The sequence below is a fragment of the Venturia canescens genome, chromosome 4 (genome assembly GCF_019457755.1).
Source record: "Venturia canescens isolate UGA chromosome 4, ASM1945775v1, whole genome shotgun sequence".
In the NCBI taxonomy this organism is placed as follows: Eukaryota; Metazoa; Arthropoda; class Insecta; order Hymenoptera; family Ichneumonidae; genus Venturia; species Venturia canescens.
Genome location: NC_057424.1, coordinates 12,771,546 through 12,782,802, shown reverse-complemented (window position 1 = coordinate 12,782,802; position 11,257 = coordinate 12,771,546).

Below are 11,257 nucleotides of genomic sequence, written 5' to 3'. Positions count from 1 at the left end.
ACAATAAATCATTTTCCAGTATACGAGTACTTAAGAGGGTCCAGAAGCGTTTGCTTCCCCCTGCTCGCGATTCAATCTCCCACATTTTTGCAATATTATACACGAAGCTTTTAAAATACGATTTTCTACCGTATCGCTTTTTACGGAGATATCAATACACTTGAAATAATGGCTCGATTAAACTTGCTGCATCGGGCGAAAAAATTCGAGCTTTCGATCCTCCAATTTTTCCATTCTAGGCCATTCATTATTGGCCTAGAATTTTATCATCGACAAGCCTACAAATCGACTTTTCGTTTTCAACATGTTCGTTCATTTTCAACTCGTTCAATAAACCCATAATTTTCACGGTTTTATGAAGATTATCGAATTATTATTTGCAAACAGAACAGCGAAGGAAACTTATTTAAAAAAACCAGAAAAAATATTGATTCACTCAATGCAACGGTGTTTTGGAGGTTATGAAATTGGTGCGGTTGCGGTTACTGAAATAGAAAACTGCGATTAAACGTTCATTCGTTCATTTCAAATATCGTGATACTGATTTTCATTATTATCGTATGACATTTTATTGCATTCAATGATGAAAATTTATCTACAGCTACACTCGCACGTTTGCAGATACTGAATAAATGCAGTCGATTCAGCATTTCAATTCTGACGTCTCGAATGCAAAAAACCAATATTAATGAACTTAATCTAAATTCAAGGGATAATCTGAGCATTATAACCGTGTAGAAAGAGTGTTGAGTGTGAAAAAAATAAAGCGTGATTTTTAATAAAAATGAAATTAGCAACAAACGCACGGGCTGGAAACACGAAGTAGGAAAAAGTCGAAAGGGTCGCTGCTCCGCCGACTTTCTTCAATCATAGTCGTACAGTTTGCTCTCTACGGATTACACCCTTGCTGGCCGGGGTAGGGAGGCCCGCCGCGAGGCAAACCGGCAACACCTAATCTGATATATCTCGCTCCACTCACTTTTCACTTCTTCTCTCATTCTCCATTCCTTTCTATGCAGAGAAAATAATTGATGGGAATAAGATTGCATCGAGCACCGATCTTTTCTGGATAAACTTTCTAATTATCCGGCTTTCTCGCGCGCTTACTTTATCCTCTTTCTGTGCACAAGCGATGAGAATGGGGGACTCTCTTTATTTCTCTTGGCACCTAATTCAACATATATCCCGAGCTTTCCCTTCTCAACGGACTCTCGGCTCTGCTCGTATTTTACCTTAATACCTCTCATATCGTTTTTTCGAATCTCCTATTCGATGCTGCACCAACACGAGGCTCGAACCTCACGAAACTCGTGAAACTTGAATTTTTTATTTTTACTTTCTTTTTTATTTGTATTTCTTTTTTTACAGTAGAACAACTTTGCACAAAACGATTAACACCGAGTTTACAAATCGTTTGAATAAATTACAACAAATTTCCAGCACGGTACGGTGCTTCCATTACATTGTGTGTCCAGTACTTTTTTGTAGTTTGGAGCTAAAAGTAAAGGCTAGAAATGGCGAAATCGTGAATATTTTGTTTTCCGCAACACGCGGAGTTTATCCTCATTCGTCAAATCTGTCTCAATCAGAGGTGAACTTTTTTAATGAATACGAGATGATTCGAGCCATTATTTTATTTGACAACAATCCATTTTACTGTCGTGAAAGCTTTTCAGCAAAAAACAACTCGCACGATCTAGTTTTGAATATTGATCTCGAAACGAAGTAAATTTGTTTTTTCTTTCCCTTTTCCATTGTTCAAGATTTTGTTTTAGTTTATCGTTATTTTTCACAAATTTATAAAGGGTTACATCAGAATTTCGTAGTCGATGTTCGACGCATGACGAACTCGAAACAACGCGTTTTGTTAAAATTCTATTTCGTGCATTATGTACACGTTTTATTTTGTATAAACATAGATGAATGAAATTTTACGAACGCATGTAATCCACCTCTTGCATAGTCGATGCCGAATTCTATTTTACCTTTATTTTTCATCGCACAATCGTTTTGGAATACGCGACGTACAATATATATGCTGGAAAGTGCGCGTGTTTCGTCATATATCCCATTGTGTATTTTTTCCATTCGCTGCTGTCTCGCGGTTTTTATTCGTTGGTACAAGCACAAGCCCGGCGATGGTTCACCGATGAGAGGACGAAATAAAGCACGACGGAGTTTACAAAATTTCGACGAATTTTTCTGCGGTTCTCGCCAATATGGAAGGACACATTTTTTCCCCCTTCGCTCTATCGCACATCGATTTTCTAATAAAAATGATGGACAATGACGAGAAACGATGAACACTCTGCCTATATACCATGGCAAAAATACAGACGACGCGAATCCTCGTCGTTCGAAATGTTAACTTCGTAGGCGCATTTTTTGAACTTTTCAAATACTTTTTTCTGGGATTATATAATTACACACAATTTTTTTGAGTTTGGTTCTTCATCTGATGACGAAGAATCTCGTTCGGGGCAACCAAAACTTTGATTCCAAGTCGCATGTGGACCGAACCGTGCTTTCCACCAACGCTGCAAAATTCAATCATTTCTTCGTTCACGAAAAAACTTTCCAACGGAAGTCTCCAGTGCCATTTAAATAATCCATTGATTCAAGCTGTATCAAGAGCCCCGGAGAAACTTTTCCACTGATGATCTTTGTTTGATTTCGACTCTGATCCCTGTTTATTACACGCTAGCTTCACTTCGTGAAATATGAGATTTCGTGAAGATCTATGAACGCACGCACTGAGCGCTGATGACGTCAAATTCTTTAAACTTCCTGGAGGCTCCGACAACATTTGTTTTGTCGCCTAAGCAATGCGGTTGTTTCGCCCATGGGAATAAGTTGGGCGAATTGCGTGGGTATTTCCGAAGGGTCGTGGAGCGCGGTCGATCGAGGTATCGACGACGGAAATGACGAACCCGTAGACTCTGCGTAGCTTTGAAAAAACGAATGCGAGAAAATAGGGGGAGCGAGACAAAAGTTCGGCCAATGGTGGCTTGCGATAATGTTACGTGGAGTCGTGGCTTTTTGCACGAGTTGAAAACAGAGAAAAACAGAGCAAACGAAAGCTTGGTGGTTCCCGGCGGTACGATTTGGTAACGTACTGTTTTTCGTCCGCATCGAGAAACTCGGTAACGGCTCGACGCAAGTATTGATACCGCGTATATACAAACGTATATATATATAAACGGAGTGTAAAATACGTAGATCGGGAGTTTTGGAAGAAGGGCGTAAAACAGCGTTGGCGCGATCGCCAAAATTGTACTCGTTGATAATCGACATGGACGAGAACATGCAAAAATACTCCAATGGATTATATACGTACGTAGGAAAAAGGTAAATTCCCTCCAATTCGTCGGGCACTATTGCCCATGCAAGTATGATTCGTAAATCGATGTGTTCCTCTTCCCTTCTCTTTCCCTCTCTTCGCCCGGGATTTCTGCGTTCAAAAGTCGTAACATCGCTGTGATCGCTCGGAGCCATCACTCCGTAACGGATACTCGGCAGGAAAATCGAAATTGGCACACTCTCGAACGGCGAAACGATTCGCCAACAAAAACGTGAGCTGTCGCTTCGGACTACACGATCGCGGAGGGATGTTTGCGCGGGAGGTCGATGCTCGGCACTCGCGTAGGTAACACGCTTTTTTCTCTGTTAATCGATAATGCAATGACAGGAAAGTTTTTTTCGGATTGTTCACTTACTAAGGGCCATTTCATTCTGAAAAGGACGTTGCTGAAGTGCGGAGAGCATTTTCATGTCTCGATTAAATTGCCACTTTTATCCGGGAGAAGCAATAATTTGAATCGGAAAACTCGTGACAAAGTATCTTTCTCTATGAATCCGCAAAAGTCGACGAATAAGGGAATCGCCATTTTTAAGGGCATTCGAGTGAAAAGAAGCACCCTTCGAGCACGAACGACCGTTCGATTTGTGATTTATAATTCCGTCAGAATGTTGGAAAAACTGATTTTTTTAATTTCAATTTTTCTTCCTCCCAAAAATCAATTTGTATTCTTTTTTTTTAATAGGTTTACACGGAAGAGAAACTGAATGATTTATAATAAGTTTATTCGAAACTTTATAACGTTTCGAATGGCGAAGATGTTTTTTTTAGTGTCTTTTTTCTTCCGAGAAGTTGATAGCTATTCAGGATATTCGGGAACATGCGGAGTTATGAGCGCTTATTCCTCTTGTTTTATAACGGGAAGATGCTCATCGACGAGCGGGAGATTGAAGAGTTCAAGGATGGCCTGTTCACCTCTAGAACTCTCCTCACCCCTGTCTAACTGTCGGGACAAACTCATGGTCGCCTGCTCTGAGATGAGCTGAAAATTGCCATCTCCTTTAGTCGATTGCTTTTCTCAACAGCAAAATGGAATATGCATACCAACTTTCCTGTGTACCCTGCACCGAGCTATTCGGTTCGCGCGAATCCTTCTCGGAAATTTATTTTCCTCATTCATGATATCCCGTGGAACGATTATCAATTACGCGTTCCACTGTTTGAGTGAAACAGTTGCAAGTGTTACGGTAACTTTCGTACTGAACAATCTTTTTTTTTTTCAAACAATAACTCCAATCTTCTGTTTGGGACAAAAAGTGCTTCGTGTGCGATAATAACATTAAACTTTACCTCATTTTTTAACGGTATTTTCGTTACGAAAGAAATAGCGCATCATAAAATTGGCGATTCTGAATATCAAATTAAGTGGCGAGGCTTTCATAAAAGCGAATGCTTGAAAAAATGTATTGGTCCAAGAAAGCTCGACTGAGAATCGTTTTTTTTTAAGAGTAATGAAATCTCGTTTTCGATCGAATGGAATGAAATAAATAATGAAATGGAGAAAATTCAAGGCTGAGGTAGAAATGGAGGAAATTTGAACTTTGATTTTTCATTTCTGACGCGTCCATTGTACTTTGAAAAAGAAACAACGGATATCACAGATTAACCTGACAACGAAGGGAATTTCAAATGATCAAGAAAAACGTTTGGAAAATATTTTTCTACGATTGTTTAATGGCTTTTACATATTTTACGTCCGACGCAATTGTTCAGTTACTTTGAAGCAGCAATCGTACGAAAGGTTCAACATGTTTGTACGCTCGTACTCCAATTTAAAGGAATCAGAGCACAAATTAATTGGAAGGATACACAGAAGTCGGGCTTGTACGCGCGAGATAAAAAGACGGTATAGCTTCGCAGCGTCGATTTGCTTTGCTCCATTAGTTGAATGCGATTGGTGCTTTTATCTGAATCCACCTTTTCAGGTGTATACAGCCCCGTACTTTGTAATTAGACCGCGCCTGAAAATTTTCTTGGCTCAGAAGCGTTTCTCCTCATGCGAAATTCGGTATGTGCGGGCGTTATTCATAGCCCGGGAATGTGGTATTCTTGCTGAATATTGCGGATTACACGTAGATGCGGATAGAGGTCGCGCGTTCAGTGAATCTCTCTCGTTGATTTTCCCGCTTGTGGCTGTCGATCTTAGCCGCATGGCGGAGATATTCGCCCTCTGGCGAGAGCAAAAATAGGAGAGATGGGGAGAAAGAGAGAAGGAAGAGTGCCGCGTACTCAACGCAGCGTGCTTAGCCCGCTCTCTATTCCATCCAGACTCTTCCTTCGCTATTACTGCACACGTACTCTATAATACTGTGCTTTCATACTCGTATGACCTTTCTCTCTCTCCCTCCTTTTCTCGCTTTCTCACTCTCTCTCTCTTCTGCTTTTTCTTCCTGCTCTCTATGCTTCGCTTCTCCACTCGTTTGCTGCAATATTACGTCGCTTTCGAAAACTCTTGAAAGGCTCGACTGCAGTTTCCTCCCGTCCTACCCCCTTTATCCTTCTCTTACGTTCCTTCTTCTCCATCCCTTCTTTTCCCCTGGCTCTATATCGCCGATGAAAAATCAAGGGGCGTAACGTCGCATCATTTGACCCACATTTCCTCACCTCTCTCGAGCCCTTTTTTCCCTTGTCGCATCACGTGTGTCTCTCCCTCATAGACACCGCATTTTTTTGAGACAAGCTTCCGTGGCCTACTCGCCGAGTCTCGAACCTGCATTTTCGACACTCCTCTTCTTAGCTTCCCCCCTCCCGAATGTGTATACATTTCCATGGCTATGCGACTATACATTTTACATATTTTCTCCAAAGACTCTTAGGATTTTCTTCCCCCCCCCCTCCGCCCTTCCCTTCAATTTTTCAATTCTCAACGCAAGCTTCAAGGATTTTGTTGCAATTGCAAAGATCCTGCTCGCTCTTCCATCTTACCCATGCACGTGGTGACTTTGGCTCAACTGTATCCATCGTTGTTTCTTTTTTTTCGTTGCCAATTCAACTAGATTTCAAATTTAATCTGAAATTTTTGATTTCTCCGCATTTCAGAAATGGTTCTTTGGAACAAAATCAATGGAGCGAGGCCATAAGTATATTTTTCTAGAAATAAATAATGTTTTCCAACCATCAACGACACTTTCGTTGAGATTTTTATTTGATAATTTCATAGTTATAATGAGCTAGGAGTATACGATGTTTTGAATGATGTTAGAAATACTTTATTTGTCATTGAAATGAATCGGCGACTCGTAAAATTTCATTGAATTCCTTAATATTGATGCATGGTGGGCTTCGCTTGAACTGGGACGTACGACTTTTGAGAAAGTAACGTACGCGTTTGGTTACAGTGTGACGTCAAAGCTCGAAGAACGAGGCTCCCCCTTCAACTTCGAGTCAAGTTTTTGCCTCATCTTCCCAGCGGATTTGTCCGGACAAATGCGTGGGTACGCTCGTGTACCCACGCATCCCTTATCGACGCAAGGATTTCTATGGAGGGAAACCTTTCGGTAGGTTCTGCTTAAAAAGTGCTCGATTCTTCATAGCATTTTCACTCACCACTTTTGATGAACGACTTTTTGTGTGTAGACTTACGAAACGAGAAGAAAAACATCGAAAGGTCATCTTACAATGAACGTGGTAGCTTCGCAATAGTTTGCGTTCTATTCACATTTGCTCGCAATATTTTCAATGCATTACGTCGGCAGTTAAAACGCAGTAGACTTGCCCGGTGCGAACTAAACTCAACAATGGAATCTTGCCTTAAGCTTTCTGTATTTTCTACCGTTTCCGAGTCGCGTAGTTAGCTCGGACTGCGAGCGTCCTCGGGACACTCGACGTAATTGCGTAACAATGCTTAAAGCCATGTGTTTGAGTGGGCTCCAATTACCGCAGTTATGAGAACAGCCAGCGGGCATTGGACACAGCGCTTTTTCAATACTCTACTGAGAATTGGTGCGGACACACGAGTCCCCAGATACGTTCGCAGCCCGACGAGTATAGACGAGGCTCACTGGCTCTTTTCATCAACGTAAAATAGTTGCCACCAAGTGTTCTTCGCATGTCGCAAGCTTTATGAGAAAAAGCCTTTATGCGCGCGTACGAGTCAGGCAAACTCGGGAGGATGTGCGAGAACCTTCGGGCATAACGATTCACACAAATGGTACGCAGAGATGTTTGCACGGTAGTGCGGATTCGAGTACAGGAATAGAGTAACTGCGTTGTACTCTACGCTGGCCGAGAGTGCACACTGGGCATGCAACTGACAGGCGTCGGTAGGACTTTGATACCCGCGGAAATCCAATTTCAAATGCGAATATATATCGAACTTCTCGCATTCTCCATTCCTGTAGGTTCGCTCTTTACAAACATGTGTGCGACACTTTACAAGCTGTGCATGGCTTTCGCGCAGAGTGTCATGCCAGGAGTACGACGTTTCTTATAGTTCCACGCTCGAATAAACTCCGTAATACGAGGTGCGCTCAAAAAAGTTTTGCCATTTTTTTATTCCTCGTACTACGCAGGTGTCTGATTAGTCACTTTTTTTCACGCTGTCGCACGCGTCGCTAGCTCGAATTTTCTAGCGAGCTGCATTCGTGTTTTTTTCTAAAAACTTCGAAATTATGAATTTCTGTAACTGTGTGATTGAGAATCAATATTTTTTGGCACTGAGCAATTGGTACGCATTCTGTGAAATTGCTGTAGCAACGATCGGTGACTAAATTCTCGTCAAATGGAAGTTTGAGATGCGGACTTACGTGTAACATAATCGTTAATGTGAACGCATCTTCGTACTTTCATAGCACCAGAGAATCCTGGCATACGCGTCCGTCGTTGAGCGTGCGGTGCCACTCTGTCGACCGCGATAAAGGTAAACACAGGTGGTGTATCTCTTTATGAAATCTTGGGCTTTTCAGGCTGAAATCTATTTTCAATCAAAATATATACGATCGACTTTTAATTAAGTCTTTTGTCCTCCATTTCTCTCTCTCTCTCCCCCTTTCTTTTTTGTGAATTTTTGAAATGCAATGCCAACGAGAAATTATCTATTGGATCGTTCCATTTTGTTCAATATGAAAAATTTTCTAGCGGCGTTGTTCATACGAACGCGGTTTGTCAATGACGGATCCTCGCATCTTCCAAGAAACGACTATAATCGGATGTTAAATTTATGACTTTAAGAGGATGGATCAGTCGGTATATCGCAACCATGAGTGCGAGAGAGATAGTTGCAAATTTCAAAATCGAAATTCTTTGACAAAGTTTGACCGATTAAAAAAAGGCTCTGTCAGTCGATTTTTGCCATCGTTCTGCGTAGGCTGACAGAGCCTTTTTTTAATCGATCAAACTGTGTCTAAGAATTTTGATTTCGAAAATTCCAAGTGAGGTTAGTCGACTGATCCATACTCTTAAAGAGAATAAATTGTGTTGAGGTTAATAGAATTTTAGCGCTCGTTTCCCGTCAATTGATTTTATTGGTTGCTTCATCATTCCAATTTTATTTTCGAACAATTAATCATGAAATACTGATCTACAAAAAATATCTGCGAAAGATAATGATGAGCGCAGTATTGATATAAATTTAGCGAAATATTTGCAGCTTTAATGGAATGTCAAAGCTGGACAGCCTCAGCGCGCACGCCTGTCAGAATTCATACAAGTTTTAGCATATATCCATGAGCTCACGTGACCTGACCCCTTTCCAAATGCTGTAGTTTTTTAAAATAATTTTTTTCTTTTCGAATGAAAGATTTGAACGAGCCCGAGAATTCTGAATGAATTTTTAACCAGCGAACTCTCCGTGTTTGTATTTATTCGTATATATTTAGCCAGATCATTCGGCCTTGAAAACAAATTGCCGAGGGCTCTCGAACGCTGAAAAATTTTTCCTGTCAGCCACAGGATTCTTGACTCTCGTACAAATATATTCGTCCTTTCCTACTCCAGCTGTATATTTATAGTATTCGAATAACATACTACGTCGTGTACGTATATGTATGCAGGTAGTACTTTCAGCGGCATCAATTTGGAGCACCGAAGAAAGAAAATAGAACTAACCGCGATGTGCCTGCTGTGCACTCGTTTATATATATTTTTTCCTCGGCTATCCTTGAAGAGGTCGAAACGAAAGTGGGTCATTGAATGAAAACTCTTGACGACACATCGCTCGGCATCTCGATACCCGAAAACTGAAGGAACGTCTGTAGTCATTTCTGATACTTTGACTGTTGAAATATTAATTTATATATGAAGCACACAGAACGAACGAAAATACTCGTTCGAAAATACAATCGTTGAAATGATATTGGGAAAAACTGCCTGTGGAATCATTGGCTTAATGCGGAATTCTTACATTCTGTTACGGACTTGCATTGAAGTTGGGATTGGACTCGTAAATTCTGATGCTCGACCTCAATATATGTGATTCTTGATGAAATCAAGTATCGATGTGTGTTCGAATACTTTGTTTTTTGGTCCTCCATCTACGGTTTGCGGGGGCCTTATGGACCCCATTTTAACTCGGAAAAACAAAGATCCATTCAGCAATCTGAGCCTGAGATGGTCCATGGTCAAGGGGTCACCCCTCCAAGTATTGGATAATACGCTCGGAACTGCTCAGCTCAAAAGATCGTTGGATTATGCACTCATCGTAATTGGTGTATCGTAATTGTCAAGGAAGACAAAACCTTCGTCGTGTTTCACGAGCGCATTTCTTGACAGCTATTTCTGTGTAAAGGGTCAAAATTATATATTGCACGAGATCATCGATTGGACGGCACGCGAGCTTCGTCTATTTTGCACTTTCGATAAGATATTATTGGGGATTCTGGGCCAGGGGTTCGTTGAGTAAAATAATCTTTCGTGGGAAACAGTCTTTCGAAATTCATTGAGTGTTAGTGAGATCGATGGACCCTCATAGAATAAGCGAACCGATTGACGTAAATCTACACACGTTCGGTCTCCCAGGAGGGCACTACTGAGTGAGAGGAAAATACTAGTAAAAAATTGAAACACGTGCAGCAGCTTCGTCATTGGGCTCGTATTTTCGTACAATGCGGGCTACAGACTCTTTGAAGTGAAATTCAATTTTCGTCCAATCGCAATAATTACTTCATGTACGCGGATCGCTCGCACATGCATTATCTATACGAATAAGTGTGGTGTAGGTCCAAGGCAAATAATCAAATATGGAAAAAGAGCTTCGTCATGCATTCAAACAATAACTCGTACACATATATGTATCGAATTTTTTCCGTAAAACGACCTAAAAATTTGCACCAAGAATACTTCTCTCGTTTGTTTTATTCTCACGAAGGTAAACAAAAATGCTGAGAAAGCTTTTGACTTCGCACGTATCAAATATATTTTCGATCAGAAATCTTTTAATCTCTCGCACCTACGATTCGGCGATTCATACTGTACAACGAAAGAAGTGATGGATTCACGAAAAAAAAACGTAAAAAGGGAAAAAGGCAAATACTCCAATCGAGCCACGCGCATTTCTCGTGCACGCATATAAATATACATGGAAACTGAAACGAGCAACAGCATTACTGAACATGAAATGAAGCTTCGAATCAAATTGCCCACTACATCCTGAATCACGTGTACCCGATCTTCCCATACCATTTCAACGTTCCGGCTAGGGAGGAAAATTAAAAAAAAGAAAACCAGAAAAAACCGTTTCATATCGCTGCTCTCTGGTACTTCTGAATAAATAAATAACTGACAGGAATTGGAAGGGTATAAAGAATATTCCCTGTCCAAGGGTTGATATTTTTTCGATTGGTTCGTACTCTCGTTGATTCCGCAGTGAGATACGAGAGGGACGAGCAAAAAGAGAGGAAAGAGTGGACAAGGCAGGAGGAACAATGTGGAAAATCAAGATGCAAAATGCAGAAAACGATGCAA